The 21930-nt window shown below is 40.7% G+C and overlaps 1 long non-coding RNA gene across 1 annotated transcript; it reads left to right on the top strand.

The window, feature by feature from the left end:
• The first annotated feature begins 14238 nt into the window (after positions 1-14238).
• Positions 14239-17103, top strand: LOC111836979 (uncharacterized). Its single transcript, XR_002836542.1, has 2 exons — positions 14239-14864; positions 16637-17103. It is a non-coding gene; the product is annotated as an uncharacterized lncRNA (long non-coding RNA).
• Positions 17104-21930: the final 4827 nt, after the last annotated feature.

Below are 21930 nucleotides of genomic sequence, written 5' to 3'. Positions count from 1 at the left end.
GTGTCATTTCTTTGATAACTTACCAGAATATTTTGACTTGAAATTTGTATTGATATAAAGGCACGAGCGTTGTTATACATTACTTAATTGCAATTGTAAATATGAATGAAATCTTAAATAACTAAAAAAAAGCCGAAATATGAAGACACTTAGGCTCGGAGAAACCCACATCTCTTACATACATAGATGCATACGTATACTTGCATACACACATACACGCATACATAAATACATACATACACACATAAACAAACAAACAAAAAAATGGATGAATGAATGAATGAATGAATGAATGAATAAACTCCAGCGACAGATAATTTGGAAAACAGCATGACGATAACATTATTCAAGACTGAAGCCTCTTGGATGTCAGTAATTTATCTTATTTTAATTTCTTTTGCTAAATGAAAGGTACCCGTCAACCAAAACATGTGTGTTTAGAAGTCCATTAGGGTATCTATTGAGCTCAAATTATATCACTGGCTTAAATGTTATTATTATTATTATTATTATTATTATTATTATTATTATTATTATTATTATTGTTGTTGTTGTTGTACTATACATCTTAAACCAAACATATATGTGTTTTTGAATCATTTAATTTAGTTTGATATGATTTGTTATTTAAATGTTAACTTAAGTAAAAGAGAAAATGTTATGTGTGTATACTGCACATTGCAATATACAACTATTATTAATACTATGCTATGTAACATTGATGCGGGAACAATAGCGTTTCTTTCTTAATACTGTTTTTTTTTAATGTTATAACATTTTACGACTATATTATAAGTAAATAGGCGAATATGCCTAATTTTTATTTGCAATATCTGCTATTTGTTTGACTGTGTCGCACTAAACAACAGTTCTTATTTAACCAGCATTTCTATTTTTTCATGCAAAACTACAAAAATTCGAAGGTTTAAGAGAAGTGTGCTTCTGAATGCTGAGTATTGTTTATAATAAAATTACATCAAATCATAAATTGTTCCATTTTTTTTCTTGAGACATAACTGACGTGAAAATGTTTAACAGTCGTTTATACATGAACATTACCATATCGATAAATCGTATCCTTAAGTGTTTTTTATTATTATCATTCGTGTGTAGCCTAAATGACTTTACGAAGATTTAATTCAACGTGTATAGATATATGTTATTTTCCAGTTTTATACATCGTAGTATAGAGTGACTGATGATGTTATGTATATAAAAACTTCGTCAATTCAATACTTAAAATATTTTATGCTTAAAAATATAACACTTTTTGTCCACATAAAATAGAAGCATATTTTTTTACAGTGATTCATCGAAAGAGAATTATATCTCTTGGGGGTGTGGAGCTAATATGCGTCAATACTGGATTTCCAAATACTGGAAATTTTTAAAACGAATGACTAGACTGCAAGAAGTAGGACTACAAATCAACATAAAAGCAGGATGAACTGAACCATATATGAATACATACATACAAATATACAGACATACATACATAGGTACATACATACATATATATGTATAGGCCTATATAAAATCGTAATAAGCAACACATTAAATGCACATTAGTCGTAAATTATAAATCATGTTTATGGGTCTTAATACTGCGGCTAGGAATGTAACCTTCAGTATTCTACACTACTCTTTCACAATCAGTGGGCTACCTGTACGAGCTTTACATTTGAAACATTAGGCCTCCAGTGGTTACTACAGATAAAAATTATACATGAACACATAGGAGCTGTACACATAACGAACTATCAATTTATTTCTGAATTCCGGGGTGTCGTACAGGCCATTGCAGTACGGCAGCCAGCAGTTACGCCATATTGCTCCCCAGAGCCCCGCCATGAACTGCCGCTTCCTCGATTGAGTTTGGAGCGCTGCCCCGGGACCCATATGCTCCTCAAACTGTGTAGGGCGCTATGAGTGACAAACACGGGGAGTGACTGCATCATCCCGAACAATAGTACAGAGTGAGAAAAAATCCATATTGTATAAATGAACCCTTGTCAGAAAGTTAAAAAAACCTAAATACAATGAAATTATGTTTTAGGGATACATATGAAAACAACAGCAACTCAAACGTTTCACGTGGTACTTACGTAGCGTTTCTGTCCTTAGACATACGTCATTATTTGTGTATGAAAAATTACTTTGTTTAAATTGTCACCTAAACCTTTAAATAAAACCTATAATTTTAAGCATGTACGCAACTGAAAACGTACTTTTGTTGTTTAATTTGATTACATTGCAAAGTAAAAACATTTCTCTACAACACTACATTGTTTTAAGATGAACTTATAAAATAAAAATATAGGGTTTATTAAAAGCAATACACAAAGGTTTATAAACATTTTATGAGGTATACAAAGAATAATATAAATACTAGCATACGTTGGATAGCTGCACTATGAACATGTGCATATAAAAGATGAACGCCGTAAATATGATTTTATTAACAATTTCACAGTTCTAGAATAACATTAAGGGACAGTTCCGCGTTTGGTACAGCATAGTCTTTAAATAAATGTCGATGATGTGCAGGGACTCAGAAAAAGATTTCGCAGTAAGGGTGGTCAAGTGATTTACTGCCCTTAATCATACTATTTACACAAAACAAGAATTTTACATAACTAATTTACGAAACATAAACATTGAACAAGGAATAATTTTATTTCAAGGTTAAATAAACGATAATGCTACGAAGAAATTAATCACATTTTTAATCAGCCAATATCACTTCACCAGGGTCACTGGGCCGTTGCCATGGCGTCTGGGTGAAACGAGACGTATACTGACAACATGCTTACAAACTAGGGATCCAAACTTTCGTCCTCCAAAGATAAAAATGTAAGTGTATTGGCTGGATAAAACTTCGTGACAGCTGTAGCGAGGAGAACAACGGGCAAAGCAAATCAGGTAGAGGAATCAAGTGGAGTAGGGGAAGGCACATCTATCAAAATATTCCCCTGTCCGGCAGCGAGGTTCGTGCTTTCCAGGGGCTCACGCTGGCAGGCTCGGGCCGAGGAACGGTGCCAAGTCGCTTACTGTCTGCACCAGTATAAATAGTGTCTTTGCAGGCCTCGCGCTGCCAGCGGTACCACATGCCAGGTTGCACAGGCAACGTGGCGCTGCTGGGAGGGGCCTGTGTTTCTTTCCTAATTCAGCAGCATCTGTTCGTTATGCTACACATTTAAAAGCGAAGTGCTCGGCTGCCCCCCTCCCCACCATTCCGAGTAAAATGTCCCTGGCACGGGAACGCGCATAATTGCAAAGAGTCAATGACTGGACAGTTTAGCCGGACAAGAAGATGTGTGTAGTACCCAACACGTTCAGTTTTATGAATAAATGTGTTTTTACGTTGATTTAACAAAGTTTGGCCATTTTTTGTTGAAAATTAAAAACAATACTTGGCGTGATTGACAGTGTTCGTGTACTTCAAAGCAGTTGCGGATTTGTTGAACTCAGCAGAGAAATTATACGTACCACTTGCTTTTCTATTGGATTAGCGGAGGTTCAGCACCGTGGAGAAAGGTCCTGGCGAATTTTCTATGTCAGCTCCGACCCAGACTCTAAGGTGAGTCTTAGATCCTTGAGAAAGCCCAATTTTGCTGATCGGTAGTGTTTTTTCTTTTCTTTTTCTTTTTTTTTTTTTTATAAAAAGAAGTTTCTTCACTTCAAGTTGCAGTCGCTGCTACATTTAGTAGCAGTTACTCATGTGTGTGCGGCTTGATCAATGTGTAAATATGCCCTTATTTTGATCATTCTCTTATGGCATTTGTAGCAACAAATATATTACCAACAAACGTCTCTTCGGCATGGGTAAAGAAAAAGTGATAAATGGATGGCTAAGAATATTTAATTACAAGCCTTAATAAACGTAAATACAACGTAAGTTATTGCGCGCGTGAGTGCGCGTGTGTCAGTGTACGAAAGACCCGGCTATCACACATTGGAAAAGCGTGAAAAGATAATGATGTTATGTAAAGAAAAGAACAGTAATGGAAGTATGAACTTTACTATCTAGGCGAGCATACAAACATCTTATTCTATAAAACCAGAGGCCCAAAAAAATGGGAAAATAACTGGATTGTTCAGGTCTGCGGGGCCCAATATGATATGCTTTCATGGGGTCCAAAATCTTTATCAACATCCCTGGATGAATCATTCCTTAAATTTTAGAATTAGCCACGCGTAGGCATGCATTTTGACTGTGAATGTTTCATGTGTTTTGCAGTAATGCAAAGCTCCGTCTCTGCACAACTTTAAGAAAACTTATTGAAGTAAGCCAACTTGAATCTATCACCTCCCTCTTTTGTTCTCATGCTCGAGGAAAAAATGTGATAAACGCAAATTGGTCAATGAATCTCAGTGTTTAAATTAGCGTGACGTGCCCACTTCTTTCTCACTCAGAAAGTTAAAATAATTGATAGGAAAAACAAAGGAGTTGCACATTTGTACGAGGTAGCAGTTACTAAGTGCGATTGATAAAATGTCACCACTAAGTATTTTATCGCTTAACTGGTGTTAAATGCAAATGAAACGATCTGTAATTAGCCTAAGTATCAAATATCAGACACCGTATAAAACTGACAGCGCTGATGGCATGAAAAGAGAACGGCGGTATATGGGGTTTGGCAGGCGCAACACTAAGTTGGACCGGGACACGCATAATTCTGCTACAATTTTAATATGTTAATCTTTCGTTCATTAGCGTTTATATTTTCACAAGTGTTTACGTTCTTAAACGGCAAATAACAAAAAATACAAACAAAAGGCACAATAATAAGAATATACTTTCAGCCATGATAAAAATAATCAAATAACGACAATATTTTTATATTTAAAATAAGTTGTAAAATCTTTTTTTCTTATAACCTATGTAAAATCGTTGAATTAATCTTCTCCTATATGCATTTTGCCAAGTTTAGCTATAACAGAAATTATACAAAATATGCGCAAAACTGCAGGCAGCTCTGGGTTTGAACAATCAGTAGTATCAGGTATCTGCGTTATTTACCGGTAATGTCACGGTCTTAAAAAAGGCATGACAAGTGCGCATGGCAATGTAATATAAAGCAGCTGTCGAGCGTTAGCTACAAATGTCTTTAAATTGTTCTTTTATAACAAATAACTAGCGATCACACGCTACATCGGTGCGACTTGCGTAAATGAATTTGCTACTGAAAAGAGAAATAGCAACGTAATTATCGTTACCAACAAAATTACTAGCAGATAACAAACTTAAAATAAACAAAACATTTCTTTAGTCTTGGTTTTTTGAGTGGAAGGATTTACAGATATATGCATCTGAAGTCTTATTTCTCGTGCGTTGTCATCACATTTTCCTTAATTCCTCCGACAGACTTTAAAACAAAAAGTCTATGCACCCACCCAGACTTATGAAGCAAATTCGTGTCACTGTAAATGACCGTTCCTGGAGAATTTGTTAAATTTTAAAATACACAATTTAAATATTAAAGGTTACAACCTTGTTTTATAGTGACAGTCATTGAAGCGGCAGGTCCTCCTGCAGCCCCTGCGTGGTACTGGACCTCCCACTCCCAACTGCATTCACTTTTCAACTTTGCCAGATTAAGTCCCGTTCCGTTATAAACATTGTGGGTCAAATGATTTCTGTCAATAATAATAATAATAATAATAATGTTTTTCTTTCAACATTGGCATGGATACTGTAGGTAATTATGTACGGAGTTATTTAACTCCTCTTGCAATGAAATATCCACCTGTAACACACCACTTTATTATAGCTATATTTTAAAACAGTGCCATTGCTTATAAACACACCAGAAGCAACAGCAAAAGGCTGGCTGTCTCTTTATCCCACTGAACAATGTATTCACCAGTCACCAAGTATAACTGTTTAATGGTCGGGCGTCCAAGTAATAGCGTCCAATTCAATATCAATATAATTCAATATTTAATATTAGTATCAAACATCAATATCGACCAGTGGGGCTGCTAGCCTTGTTACAACGTTAGCCAATGTGGCAAACTTGGCAGGGGCCTATTATTCATTGTGAAATTCATCATCATACAAAGGTATGCCACTGCACTGGTGCAGGCAGTGTGCCACTGTAACATATACCACAATTATTAGCACCCCTTCTGAAGATTTGTAAAAAGGATTAGTAAAAATCCAGTATAGTTTTATATCACACTGAAAAAATGAGAAAAATCCAACCTTTTATTGAAATAAATTTATTGAAAGAAAAACAAATCCCTCCTAAAGAAATAATTATTTTCATCAAAAACACATGTGCAACAATTATTGGCATCCATGTATTTAATACTTTGTACAACGTCCCTTTGCCTGTATAACAGCACTGAGTCATCTCCTATAACATTTTATATGGTTGGAGAATACACAGCAGGGCATCTGAGACCATTCCTCTTTACAGAATCTCTCCAGATCATCCAGGGTCCTAGGCCCTCTCTTGTGCACTCTGCTCTTCAGCTCAGCCCATAGGTTTTCAATGGGGTTCAGGTCAGAGGACTGAGATGACCATGGCAGAAGCTTGATTCTGTGGTCAGCTAACCATTTTTGTGTTGATTTGGACATGTACTTAGGATCACTGTCTGGCTGGAAGATCCAATGATGGCCCAGTTTTTGTTTCCTGGCAGAGGCATCCAAATTGTGATCTAAAATGTCCTGCTATTTCATGGAGTCCATAATGCCATGTACCCTAATGAGGTTTCCAGGGCCTTTGGAGGAATAACAGCCCCACAACATCACAGAACCCCCACCATATTTTGCATTTGGGATAAGGTTCATTTAATTATAGCCATCCTTCTTTTTATACCAAACCCACCTTATGTTTATTGCCAAAAAGTTCCATTTTTGATTCATCAGACCTTTGAATTTGGTTTAGTTGCAGTATTGTTACGCAAATTCCAGGTGCTTATGTTTGTGGTTAACTGCCAAAAAAAAGCTTTTTCTGGCATACCTTCCAAATAATCTGTTAGCATGAATCTGATAGTTTTTTCAGAAACGTGGAAACCCAACCAATTCACCAACAGTCATCCTTGGGGATTTTTTTTACCTCTCTTATGATCCTCCTCACTGTACGTGGGGGAAAATAAACTTGGGTCCTCTTCCAGGCAGGTTTGTAACAGTTCAAGTTGTTGCCCACTTTTTTATTATTGCCCTAACAGTAGAATTTGTCATTTTTAAGGTGAGTAGCTATTTTTAAATACCCATTCCCTGACTTATGAAGGTCAACACACTTCTCCTTCATTTGGGTGGTATGTTCTCTTTTCTTTCCTATGTTGATGGATGACTAAGGGAATTTGGGCTCTGTGTCACCTCACGTTCATATCCCTGTTAACCAGGAAGTCATGGATTACAGCTTGAAGGTTTTGATTCACTCCACTCAACTCAAAGATGTACAATTTACAGGGGAAACATGCTTCAGTTACATTGTGTTCACTATAATTTTCAGGGGTGCCAATAATCATGGCACTGGCGTGTTTTTGCTAAAGATTATTTCTTGAAGGATTTTTTTTCTTGGGATAAATTTATGTTAATGAAAGGTTGAATTTTTCTCAAATTTTCAGTTTGATATGAAGCTGCTTCACCAAAAGGTGGATTTTCTCTAACCATTTTTACAACCATTTTTTCCTCTAACCATCTTTACAAGGGGTGGTCTTAGAGGAATGTCATATGAGGAAAGGTTAGTTGAGCTAAATCTGTTCAGCCTCAAGCAAAGGAGACTGAGGGGGGGCATGATCCAGGTCTATAAGATTCTAACAGGTTTGGATGCTGTTCAACCAAATAGTTACTTCAGCATTAGTTCAAATACAAGAACTCATGGCCATAGGTGGAAATTTGCGGGAGAACATTTCAAACTGTATTTAAGGAAGCACTTCTTTACACAGCGTGTAGTCAGAGTATGGAATAGTCTTCCTGATAACGTAGTGCAAGCTGAATCCTTTGGTTCCTTTAAATCAGAGCTAGATAAGATTTTAACAACTCTGAGCTATTAGTTAAGTTCTCCCCAAGCGAGCTCGATGGGCTGAATGGCCTCCTCTCGTTTGTATAGTTCTTATGTTCTTATGTTCTTATAACTGTGGAGGGCACTGTAAAGCTGCAGAAAAAAATTGAGACCACTATATTTTTAAAAAATAAGTACAGGAGTGAAGTGCATTATTAGGGCAGTGTATATCAGGCTCCTAGAAGCAGAACTGAAGTCCCAAAAAGCAAGGAAGAAGCCCTTCAATAATGAGCACCAGAGAAGAACCAGGGTGCGGTTTAAAAAAAAATATATATATACAGTGGTATCTCGAACTTAATCCGTTCCGGACTCCGGATCGAATCCTAAAAAGTTTGGAAAACCAATTAATTGGCTCCCGGCCCCCCAAAATTACACCTAAATATGTTTTTTTTTTTTTTAGCATTTAAACACAAAATGAACAGGATAAAACAAGAAGAGCATATTTTTCTTAATGGCTTCCAAAACGATAAAGATCTTATCCCAACATTACCCCTGTGCCACGCCCCCTCGTTAACCTTGTGTGGGATCCCCATGTGATCAGCTGTTTCTGGTTGCCGTCATTAGTCCTCTGTATTAAGTTTCAGTTTGTTTCCCCAGTCCAGTCATTGGGTGCGTTCGACTTGCTTACAGCGCTGGCTTAAAGCAACGCATTCTGATCCTGACGCAGTGCATTACAGTTAGATGCATTGCGACCTCTCACCCGGCTGCACAAACTGGAACCGCCTCCGTGACGACACACTTTTGCCCTTATTGGCTGAAGAGTTTAGTTACATGCATGATGTTTGTATCCCAGGCAGTTCTGATGCGTAGTCTGCTATTTCTCCCGAATATCACGTAAAGCAGTGAGAACTGGTTTTCAGTTAATTTACCTGGTAAAATAAAGTTTAAATAAATGACATAAATGCTCTAATAGTACACGTAAGTTAGTGGTTTATTTATTGTTAGTTACTGTAATGTTGCGCTGCTTTATTTGGTTAATAATCCAGTCTGTGAAGAAGGCATTCAAGTAAGAATTGCATTGTAGTATGACTCATTTCCTGGTGCATACAATTTATATTAGGTCAGTGTTCACGGTTCGACTTCTGATATTCAGATCGAGTTCTAGGTCAAACTGGTTTGTTCGACTTTTAAGAAATTCGAGTTCTAGTGAGTTCGAGAACCGAGGTACCACTGTATATTATTCAGACACACATACCCATGAATTGACAAATGAGTGAAACAAAAAATTGTGCTGTGATCCCTTAATTTTTTCTACAACTGTATGAATGATTTCCAATTTTGAGATTTACGGAAACCGGGCAGGGTTGTCTAGGGCTGATGAGGGAGTCCCATGCGGCACAGGCAGCTGGATAAATGACAGACATGTGTTACGACCCGGTGAGCTCGGACTGGGGAAGCAGGCGAAGGACAAAAAGGCTGGGGTAAACAGGGATTTAATGGGGAGACGTAGAGGCATGCAGGACAAAATCAGCATAACAATAAATAACACTACAATGACGGAACTCGGGATACAAACTCTGACGTGGACTTAAATACACATGACCAAAGGATGGAAATGCAGAACAGCTGAGAACAATCAGGAATTCACATGAGGTAATCAGGGGGGGCGTGGCACACAGGAGGATCGGGCAAGCAGGTCGTGACAGAACCCCCCCCCCCCCAAGGCGCGCACTCTGGCCGCGTCTCAGGGGAGGCGAAGGACAAGACGAAACCGGGGACACGGGACCTGAAAAACAAAAGCAAGACCATCAACGGGAGACCAGGAACAGAATGGACACACAGAACAGGCACAAGGACAGGAAGTAAGACAGGACTTGAGGGAGCCCAAGGTAACCATGGTGGGGTGCCCGCCGGAGGGGCCACAGGCAACCGTGAGGTCGGAGCCGAAGGGGACCTCGCAGGGAGTGAGGAGGTAGGTGGAGGGACAGGCAAAGAAAAAGAGGAGGATGTCAGAGGGGGCACCGGAGGAAGCAAGGAGGGAGATGGAAGGGACCACGGCGTAGGCAAGGAGGGAGGGGAAGCCGGGGTAGGCGATGGTGCAGCTGAAGCCGACGAAGGCGCCGTACACCAGGTGCCCGATCGCTCTACTCTGAGTCCCTCCCAAATGACTGGGCTTCTCACCCTATCTCTAAGGGAGAGCCCAGCCACCCTGCGGAGGAAACCCATTTCGGCCACTTGTTTTCGCGACCTCGTTCTTTTGGTCACTACCTACAGCTCATGACCATAGGTGAGGGTAGGAACGTAGATTGACTGGTAAATCGAGAACTTTGCCTCTTGGCTCAGCTCCTTCTTCACCATGATAGACTGATGCAGCACCCGCATCACTGCTGATGCCGCACCGATCCGCCTGTCCATCTCCCGCTCCGTCCTTCCCTCACTCGTGAACAAGACCCTGAGATACTTAAACTCCTCCACTTGGGGAAGGACTCCCTCCCCGACCCGGATAGAGCACTCCACCCTTTTTCGGCTGAAGACCACGGTCTTGGATTTGAAGGTGCTGATTGTCATCCCAGCCGCTTCACACTCGGCTGCAAACTGCTCCAGTGAGAGCCGAAGGTCACGGTCTGATGAACCACATCATATGCAAAAAGCAGAGACCTAATCCTACAGTCACCAAACCGGACACTCTCAACGCCCTGGCTGTACCTGGAAAGTCTGTCCATAAAAGTTATGAACAGAATTGGTGACAAAGGGCAGCCCTGGCAGAGTCCAACCCTCACTGGAAATGAGTCCAACTTACTGCTGACAATGCGGACCAAGCTCTGACACCAGTTGTACAGGGACTGAACAGCCTTTATAAGGTTGCCCGGCACCCCATACTCCTGGAGCACTCCCCACAGGACTCACAGAGGGACGAGGTCGAATGCCTTCCCCAAGTCCACAAAGCACATGTAGACTGGTTGGGCAAACTCCCACGCACCCTCCAGGACCCTCCCGAGAGTATAGAGCTGGTCCACTGTTCCACGGCCAGGGTAAAAACCACACTGCTCCTCCTGAATCCGAGGTTCGACAATCTGATTGACCCTCCTCTCCTGCACCAGTGAATAGACTTTACTAGGGAGACTGAGGAGTGTGATCTCCTATAGTTGGAACACACCCTCCGGTCCCCCTTCTTGAAAAGGAGGACCACCACCCCGGTCTGTCAATCCAGAGGCACCACCCCTGATGTCCACACGATGCTGTAGATGCGTGTCAACCAGGACAGCACTGCAACATCCAGAGCCTTGAGGAACTCTGGCCAGATCTCATCCACCCCCGGGGCCCGGGCACCGAGGACCTTTTTAACCACCTCAGTGGTCGCCCCAGAGATAGGCGAGTCCACCCCTAAGTCCCCAGACTCTGCTTCCTCATTGGAAGGCATATCGGTGAGATTAAGGAGGTTTTTGAAGTATTCCTTCCACTGACCCACAACATCCTGAGCTCAGGTCAGCAGCGCCACATCCCCACCATAAACAGTGTTCATGCTGCACCACTTTTCTTCCCTGAGCAGCCAGATGGTGGACCAGAATCTCTTTGAAGCCATCCGGAAGTCAGTCTCCATGACCTCACCAAACTCCTCCCACACCCAAGTTTTTGCTTCAGCGACTGCCGAAGCCGCGTTCCGCTTGGCCTGCTTTTACTCATCAGCTGCCTCCGGAGTCCCACAGGCTAAAAAGGCTCGATAGGACTCTTTCTTTACAGAGGAGGAGCCAGATATTTTATACACCCGGGGCTTAGCCCCAAAGGGTAGTATGCATGTAGGATTGGGGGGGGGGGGTTAGAAATGACTGAAAAACATGCTGTGAAGTTGAAGATTTATTACTACTAACCTATCAGAATGGAATCGTCTGGAGTTTTCTTATTCATTAAAGACACAATAAATTTAGTGTATACTGTATATACTCCTAAATTTGATGAAAGTGATAAAAAATAGACATCTCTCTCTCTCTTTATTCTGACATTTAACTAATTCAAAGGATATTTCAATATTTATTTATCTAAAACAAAAAAGTTTACTCTAAATTGATGTTTAACAGTAAAAAAAATGTTTTTATGTTTTTTCCCCAAAGTGTATGTAAATATCTGGTTTCAACTGTGAATATACTGCTGTGTATTGAAATTCCTCTTGTTTTGCATAGAAATATATTGAACAACATACAAAGCATAATATATAAAATAACATTTACCTGAGTTTTTTCTTTGAAAGAAGCCCCTTATGTCCATTGTTGTGTACATCAGTACATAACTGAAACCGATTTAGAGTGCTTTATTTAGCCGTGGAGGGTAACAACTGAAAATATGAAATAAACACACATGTAAGCTAAGACTCTCTAAAAAAACAGCATTGTTGTTCGGCTTTTCATTTTGCCATTTGTTGATTCACTCGAAGAGCAAGTAACGTAATATGGGTCAAGTGATCAGTTTGATATCAATCTTTTGTGATACACCGTCATATTTACATTATTTGTACAGTACGAATGATTTGCTTTGGTACCTGGTCAAACTTAAGCTCTCCTCTGTCTGCCTGTCTGCACTTCTCCTACAGCAAATTCGCAGGCAGCAGCTTCTCCCCCCTTGCTCACATGCGTAAGTGCTGTGCTCAGTCGCCTAGTGCATTAACTCGGATCATACCAAAATTAGGGGGAATTTACGACTGTGCTCTATGTGCTTTGAATATTGTGTGTAGTTTTTGTTTTATTCAGTTGTCAGTCAGGCATCTAACTATGAAACAAATTACACTCCAAAAGACCCTGGGCTTCTGAAACAACAACCCGGGCTTAAGCCCAGTAAGCCACCCCCCCCGCTCCACCGATGCTTCTTCAGTTTGACAGCATCCCTCATCGCTGGTGTCCTCCAGCGGGTTCAGGGATTGCCGCTGCGACAAGCACCGACAACCTTACGGCCACAGCTCCGGTCAGCTGCCTCCACGATGGAGGCGCGGAACATAGCCCATTCTGACTCAATGTTCCCCACCTCCCCCGAGACATGGGCGAAGTTCTGCCAGAGGTAGGAGTTGAAGCTTGTTCTGACAGGGGATTCCGCCAGACGTCCCCAGCAGACACTCACTATACGCTTGGGCCTGCCAAGTATGACTGGCTTCCTATCCCACCAGCGGAGCAAACCCACCACCAGGTGGTGATCGGTTGACAGCTCCACCCCTCTGCTCACCCAAGTGTCTAATACATGCAGCTGCAAGTCCGATGACATGACCACAAAGTCGATCATTGAACTGCGGCCTAGGGTGTCTTGGTGCCAAGTGTACATATGGACAACCTTATGCTTGAACATGGTGTTCATTATGGAAATTCCGTGACGAGCACAGAAGTCCAATAACAAAACACCACTCGGGTTCAGATCAGGAGGGCCGTTCCTCCCAATCAAGCCCCTCCAGTGTCATTGCCCACGTGAGCATTGAAGTCCCCCAGCAGAACAAGAGAGTCCCCAGGAGGAGCACTCTCCAACACAACAGTTAGGACCCGTCCCCCCACTCGAAGGCGAAGGGAGGCTACCTTGTCGTCCACCGCGGAAAACGCCAATGTACAGGCGCCCAGCCAGGGGGCAATAAGTCTGCCCAACCGCTGCTCGGCGCCTCTCCCTGTGAGCAACTCCAGAGAGGAAGAGGGTCCAACCCCCCTCAAGGAGATTGGTTCCAGAGCCCAAGGCGTGCGTCGAGGTGAGCCCGACTATATCTAGTCAGGACCTCACAACCTTGCGCACCAGCACAGGCTCCTTCCCCAACAGAGAGATGACATTCCATGTCCCATGCGCTAGCTTCTGCAGCCGAGGATTGGACCGCCAAGGTCCCTGCCTTCGGCTACTGCCCAACTCACACTGCACCCAAACCCTTTGGCCCCTCCTACAGGTGGTGAGCCTATTGGAGCGGGGACCCACGTGCCTTCTTCAGGCTGTGCCCGACCAGGCCCCATGGGTGCAGATCTGGCCAACAGGCGCTCGCCATCAAGTTCCACCCCTAGGCCTGGCTCTAGGTGGGGCAGTGACCCACGTCCAGGCGAGGGAAAACATGGATCTATGTTATTACTCATCATAAGGGGTCTAATGAGTCACACTTCGTCTGGTTCCTCACCCAGGACCTGTTTGCTTTGGGTGAACCTACCAGGGGCATAAAGCCTCGGGCAACTTAGCTCCTGGGATCACTGGAACACGCAAACCCCTCCACCATGATAAGGTGTCGGCTCCAGGAGAGGATGTTGAAAGTAAATCTGTTATTTAATTATTCATGTTATACTAGATTAAATAACATTTATGTGTTGTATGATTGCACTGAATTGAAATGCATTACATTTTTATTGTCATTTCAATTCAACATCTTAAAAGGGTGTAGCCAAATCCAATTAATAAAAAATCCAATTCATAAATTCTGAACAACCCTGGTAAGCTACATAATGAGCTAACCAATCAAACTATGTGTTCAGTAACAACTTTTGAATTGGGATAGTGTATCACCCCTCACAACCAGCAATGACAGAGAATTGTGCAAGTCAACAGAAGACAACATTTGACATGGCAGCATCCAGGAAGTCAAGTTGATTTTGCAGGTGGTCATGAAACCCAGGTCTGTCATTGACGTTTGTGGAAGTCTGTGCCCTGTCTGTCCGTCTGCCCTCAATAAATCCCTTTGCCTTGGATTTACGGCTCCCAGACTCTGCTTCACTGCGCCCTGCTCGTTCACCCTTCTATCGATTCTCAACAGAATGACAGACCTGGGAAAACAGACTTGAACGCAGACTAAATACAGGACGTGTCCTCAGAATAAACGCAAGACAGCTGATACAATGGGAATTGACACGGGGTTAACGAGGAGGGCGTGGCACACACGAGGACTGGACGTGCAGGTCATGACACTCAGTAAGTTTTGTTTTAAGACTTCTTTTGAGAAGTATTACTTCCTTTTATTATTGCAGCTCGCCATTGCACAGTGTGAGCCCATTTCTATATTTTCACTAAATACATTTATTTATTTTGGTCTTAGTTTTGGTTGGTCTGGTGTGTTTTATTGATTTTCTGAATACTTAATATTTTTATTTACATATGTATATGTCTGATACGACAATCATATAATAAATTTCACCACTGAAATACAGTGGATCAATGTTCTTGTTATTGATAGTCTGTGATTTTCTTATGTGGAGGCTGGGGAGGAGCCAACAAAGTACTATTTAAAGGTCATTCTTTAATTCTATTTAATTCTAGAATAATGAAAGGTATTTGGAAATGCACATAAACCTCACTTGTTCTTTACTTACATGGTTGCTCATTATTCGCTAAGATCATTCGCTTTTGGGAAAGCCACCCATGATCTGTAGATCCTCACATTTAAAGCAGAATCTTCCTTTTGAGCATGTCCCAGAAAATGTCTATAACATGATTTTGGTTGATTGGAACATCTTTCTCAATTGCCAATAAAAGAAGGTCTGACAACCTCTCCCCTTTGCAAAGGCTGCAAAATTTGGTTTTCACCAGCTTTAATTAACACTGGAAGTGTCAGGGTCAGCCCTGTCCCACCCTGTGTCCCTTCCCCGTTTGACCAGCAGGCATTGCTGGTCATCCCGTCCTTCATGTTAGTCTTTGTTCTCTCCTGTTACCTGTCTGGTCATGTGGCTCAATGTGTTGAGCATGTGGTTGCCTGTGTACCCTTCTTTAGTTCTTGTGTCTGATTTTGTAGTTGGTTTTGGTTTTGTTCCTTGTGGCCCTGCTTGTGTCTTTACCTGTTTAATTCCCTAGTGTTGGTTTCTGTTTCCCTGTGTCCTTGGTTAGTTCTTAGTTTCCCTGTTTTTTGTTCCTTTGAGTTTATTAGTTTCACCTGTGCCCTGTTTCCCTGGTCGTTGTTAATTAGTCTCACCTGTCCTGTGTTAGTCTCGTTACCCCTTTAGTATTTTAGTTCCTGCTTCTGTTTAGTTCCTCAGTGGTTCATTGTGTTGTTGTTGTTGTTGTTGTTGTTGTTGTTGTTGTTGTTGTTGTTGTTGTTGTTGTTGTTGTTGTTGTTGTTGTTGGTTGGTTGGTAGGTAGGGATTGCATTTGATGGTTGTTATGTCTGAGATTCCCAGTTTTAGATGTGTATTTAGGTTTTGTTATTTAGTCTTTGTTAATCCCCTTTTAGTTTTTGACCCCTTGTGGTCCTTTTGCTTTTGTGTTTGTAGTGTTTTCTGTTTTATTTAATAAACCCCTTTTGTTCTTGGAACCGCCAGTGGGTCGTCCACCCTTTTTCAGTGTGCACTATGCCACGTTCCCGCACCCGAGCCGCCCGGATCCATGACAGGAAGCAGCTCAAACATGTTAGGGAAAACCAAATGTGTACTGATTTCTTTGATTACTGAAAGCATAGATGTCACACTGACAGGTGCAGAACTTCTTTGGAGCTTGGAGTGCTTCTGTTGTAATGTGTGCGGCTTTCCAGTTGTCTGGAATGGTCAGACAATGGAACCCATTCACAATTTCCCATATGGAATTATCCTCTGCTTTAAAGCATCTCTGAAGCTCTTGTGTTATTGTGACCAAAAATACATAGCACATTTTAGCATGGTACTACTCTTTCAAATTTGGGAAAGCATGGTCAAGAGAAGATGATATCACATCAAACTCGAATTTTGCTGGTACTTTTCTCCTCCTTGCTTACCCAGGGACTTCATGTGGGGGCTCCAGGCCGACTGATGCTGCCTTCTCCGTTACCTGTTTGAAAATTTCCTCAAAGTCTTCATCTGTTGTGCTGTGTGCCAGTCTCTGCAAAACTCCATCTACAACTTTGTAGGCTGCTGCCAAGTCTATGTCTGTCTGCTACAATGGATCAGAAGCAATTGCAGTTACCTGGAAGATTGGACAACTGATCCCCATACACAAGAAAAATTCAAAATTGATGATTTTGAGAAGAATCATTGCATCACCCAGTTCCTCAAGGAATTGCATGACTGCTGGTCAGACCTTCCACAGGGTCTTGGGGCAGGGCCATCTAATGTCAGACAGCTACTCATCTCCAATGTGCAAGCAGATCTGGGTTCATTTTCTTTTGTTTCAATAAAGGCAGTGTCATTTTGATGAGTTGCCCCCCCAAAGTGTAAAGTCTTTCAACTAAATAAAAAAAATTAAAATAGATGTTTGACTTTGCACTTTCAATCAACACCGGATTAAGGTAATGTGCCTGACAGTGCACATACAAGGGTTTTATTTGAAAATTTTTGCCTGAAGTCCCTTGTGTAGCCCACTCATGTTTGCACCCCCATCATAAGTTTTACCCTGGACATTATCTATTTCTAGATTATTTTCTTGCAGTTGAGCCATTGCTAAGTTTTCAAGAGCATCTCCACTTGTTGATTGCAATTGCACACCTGGATGAATAGCTCCTTGATTTTCATATTGTGTAGATGTAACCCATGGAGCCATGCTGTCATGCAAATATCTTCGTGCAGCCACCGTAGCTTTCTATCTGAATCACCACGCCTCCTTCGCAGTACTAAAGTGGCTAATTATGGTGCGTTCGTTTTTCTCTCGGAACTCGGAAATTCCGAGTTGAGTGACATCACGTCCGACAATCTCCTGTTCGAGCTACTGTTGGAGTCTGAGCTCCGCCGGGTCCGTTGATGAGAAGAGATTCACTGCACAGTCGAGGAGTAGTTGCAAGTCGCCAGTTTATTATATATTCAGATTATAATCCGGGAGCAACCATCTGACATACATTCAGCATGTACAGGAAGAAGCTCAATCCATAAATATCAGGGCTGTCCCTTTATAGGCCTTCCTGGGTGTCGCCCCCCCCTTCTCTGTAATTTTCCCTTCGCGTGACGACAACACATCTTGACATTTGCTCTAGTTAGCCAGTGAGTACATGTTCCTAATTGATCAGTAAGTACGTGTTTCCTTCTTTTGTTAAGCATAAGCAAAAATAAGTATCCGTTCTATGGTGGGTTCCTGTTTTCCTCGTGTCTCGTGCCAGGTCGTCCTGACCTGCTGGCGTACCGTCAGTTCCCAATTTCTCCAAACTGGGTGGGGTGAGATCACCCCGTCCTACCGGGCTAATATCAGTTCCCAAATCTGATGTCTACATTATGTTAGACATATTATTAGAATTAGTAAGTAAATTATGATATGATTAACCCCTCACTACCCACATTTCGGAACAAATATGGCTGCCTCTCTGAACACGTTGCTGTTTGTTGTTACTTTATATTTTAGCAGATTTGGAGTTTTCCAAATGGAGAAAATGGAGAAATAGAGATTTTTCCGAGAGACAAACAAGAAACATGAACTAGTCAAACTACATTAAAAGCTTTATAAGATATTTTAGTACATTCATAGCAATATTCTTTTTTCGAATGGTAAACAAACTACAAACAAACCAAGTCGCCATGTTGAAATTACGTCACAGGGGCAACTCGGACAAAAAATTTTTTTTGTCCGACTTCAACGTCATAAAAGAGGCGTGTTTCCGACGGGAAGTGACGTTTTTCGTGACGTTTCGTGACGTTGTCATCCGAGTTCCGACTTGGAGAGAAATAATCGAACGCACCATAATTACCCGAAATATTATGGAAGGCCAACGGGGCCAAAACGTCTTAAAAAACACGTCGGTTTTTCACATGCAAAAAATCAACACGTCGGTTTTTCACATGCAAAAAATCAACACGTCGATTTTTCACATGCAAAAAAATTAACACGTCGATTTTTCACGGCTAAAGACGTATTTTTTTAACGCCTTCAGACATCAAAAACAGGCAGAATTTTTCTCTTTTTAAATGAGGACATACACTTAATTATTTTAAAATATGATAAAATATGTGCATGTGCCTATATTATTAATATTCTTAATTACAATTCGTTGGTACTAGTAGTTGTATTTAACAAATTCTTACTACTCTTCTTCTTCTTCTTCTTATTATTATTATTAAAGTGAGTAATAGCTTCCTCATAGCTATGTCATAGCATTCTGCTTACAATCTTGTCAAGTTTTATACTGAATAACACATATGCCCACTTCACCTCTATTGGCACACACAGATATAGAGAACAGTCAGAGAGAAGGAAGGTGATTCAAGATTCAAGATTCTTTATTTCTCACATGCATAGTCATACAGGTACAACATGCAGTGAAATGTATAGTGAACCGCTCTTTTTGACTGTGCCTCCATTAAATAATTAAACAAAAAATCAAACAAAGAACACAAGTTAAAAAGATAACATTTGTAAAACAATGTAGGAAAATAGTAAAACTTTGAAATAGATTAAACAAGTCTGAGACAGATTTACAGATGTGCAAGTTATAAAGTTAAAGTGCATTTTGCAATGTCTGCACAACAGTGTGAACAGCTTAGAGACCCTTGTAATGGTGTAGCAGCATGAACAGTGCATGTACAGTAATAAATGATAGAGGCAGTATGGAATGACAGACAATTATTATTAATACAGACAAAAATTAGGCTGCTCTGCAGTGATCAAGAATGTAATACTACAAAAAGGAGGGGTTGTACATGTCTCAGTTGAGAAGCTGAATGGCCTGAGGATAAAAACTCCTCACAAGTCTCTCTGTTTTGCCCATAATGGTGCAGAACCTTCTGCCTGATTGCAGAAGCGGAAACAGTCCATTCCTGGGATGAGATTAGTTTTTTACAATCCTTGTTGCTCGGCCCATGTCAGCCCCTCTGAGATATGGATTCCTAGGTACTTGAATATTCAACAGGCCACACCACTTCATCTAGACTCATAGACTTTATAGATCTAATAGATCTAGAGTATGTATACGTATTTGTGTGTGTATATATATAAGTATTAATAAAAGCCCTACTACAATTATACAATATATATATATATATTGTATAATTGTAGTAGGGCTTTTATTAATACTTTATACTAGTACTTTCTTTTGTGCTCACATGTATTTACATTTCTAGTATTTATTATCTTGATTGTATTGGAACAAGGTTTGTTAGGTCAAATTCCTTGTAAATGTCACATTACTTTGGCAATTCTGATGTACAATTTTCCAGGTTTCTCCTAAGAAAAACTTGGGTTTAGTGCGTAGATTAGCTGCACCACTCTGGATTTGTCAATTAATGGCTGTAGTGATTTTTTCTGCTTTGGGACAATTGAAACTGTAATAATAATATACAATTGTAATATATGTTTAATATAATACACTTGACAAACCTTGTTGCTGAGTGAGTGTTTGAATCTCGGCAACAAACTCCGAAATTGTTATCATCTCATCAGCAAATTCATTTTCAATCAATCGCCCACTTGCCCAACGTACACTGCTTTCCATTGTAGTCATTCTATTATAGCAAGATAGAGATATTCAAGGACACGCTAAGGGCATAAATCATAATAACAGCTGTTATATTAAAGTAGCGAAAAATGAGTTACTTCGTCAGTATTGTGTCTACATTAGCTCGTCCATTATTAGACAATGCCAGCCGGGTGTATTCTGTAAATATCTGATTGCAGTTCAAAAGAAAGCTTCTAAGAGCCATTTTCCTTTGCGCTCCGAATCAAGTTCTCTATCTAGTTTAATGGCACGCACACCTCCGTTAAGCAGTCTTCTGTGGCACATCACAACCACGCAAAGAATCCGTAATCAAAAACGTAAAGTGATGCAGAAATACGTACCTGCGGCGAAGACCTGCGTTGTCTCTTAGTCACGGTATGTTTAAACACGTACGGCGATACGTCCCACTGCTTATTAGTATAATTTATATATTCATTGATGCGACACGAAACTTCCACTTTCGTAATAATAAATATTTATATTATGTTAATTTTTCTATGACGTAAGTACACGCGTGGATCGTTGAGGTGTGACTGCAAATTACTTGACAGTGATGTAGGTTAACTATTGTTGTCGTATTTCCTCTTTTCGATTATTCAAATTAGAGCACAAGGTGATTCTGTGTTTATTATGTTGGTTTTACAACTTCAAATCTACAACGTAAAGTGAAAACGAGCCTAGAATAACGCAAAATGCCGATAACAATTTCGATGAATGAAGCACTAATGTGACGGATTTCTCCATCGGGGGAGCTGATCAGACATTGCACGGATGATGTATTTGCGCGTTGCAGTTTTTCTGCACAATCGACCATTTTCACTGATGCCCGAAATGGTAGTCAGAGGCACAATATGCTGCCATCATTTTAACATGTTAAATTTTTAAAATGCAGTAATTTTTGCTCCAACATTTTCATGTTGACTAACTTTAAAATAATGTCTGTGGGACAACGAATGATGAGAAAAAGTAACAGCTGTATATTACAAGAATTAAAATAATAATAACTAATATGTTATGATCTGTCCTTGCGTTTGGAGACTTGTGTCATGACCTGCTCGTATGATCCTCGTGTGTGCCACGCCCCCCTCGTTAGCTCGTGTTAATTCCTGATTCTCCGCTCCCTGCTCGTTCGTTCGCGCAGGTCTCAACAACTTGTATGTAAAATGCCATTTATACATGGATAATAAGACTTCAATATAGACACCATTAAATACCAGCAGTGCTGGGATAGCTGAATAAATATGTTGAATGTAGTCACTGGATGGAAGTTACAAGTATGTGCAATTGTTTGTCTAATGGACAAAAGTACTTGAGGCAGGTGTATGACAGCAGATAGGCAGTATAAAAAGGCAGTATATCCATGTTTTTTATGTTCAGTGTGCATGTATTAATTGATAATGAATAGATAATTTAAAAAGAGGGAAACACTCAACTAAGGGACGTTTGTGGACAGGAGTTGGTGGTGCTTTTATTTTGAAAGGGACGCTTTGTCCATTTCAGCATACGTTGCAAAATGCTGCCTGTTTTTGACGTCTGAAGGTGTGAAAAACCGACGTGTTGATTTTTTGCATGTGAAAAATCGACGTGTTTTTTAAGACGTTTTGGCCCCGTTGGCCTTCCATAAAATATCGCCGTCTATATAATCGCTTCGTCAGGTAAGGG

The sequence above is a fragment of the Paramormyrops kingsleyae genome, chromosome 5 (genome assembly GCF_048594095.1).
Source record: "Paramormyrops kingsleyae isolate MSU_618 chromosome 5, PKINGS_0.4, whole genome shotgun sequence".
Classification (NCBI taxonomy): Eukaryota; Metazoa; Chordata; class Actinopteri; order Osteoglossiformes; family Mormyridae; genus Paramormyrops; species Paramormyrops kingsleyae.
Note: the sequence above shows the minus strand (reverse complement) of the source record. Positions and strands in the feature narration are given on the sequence as shown.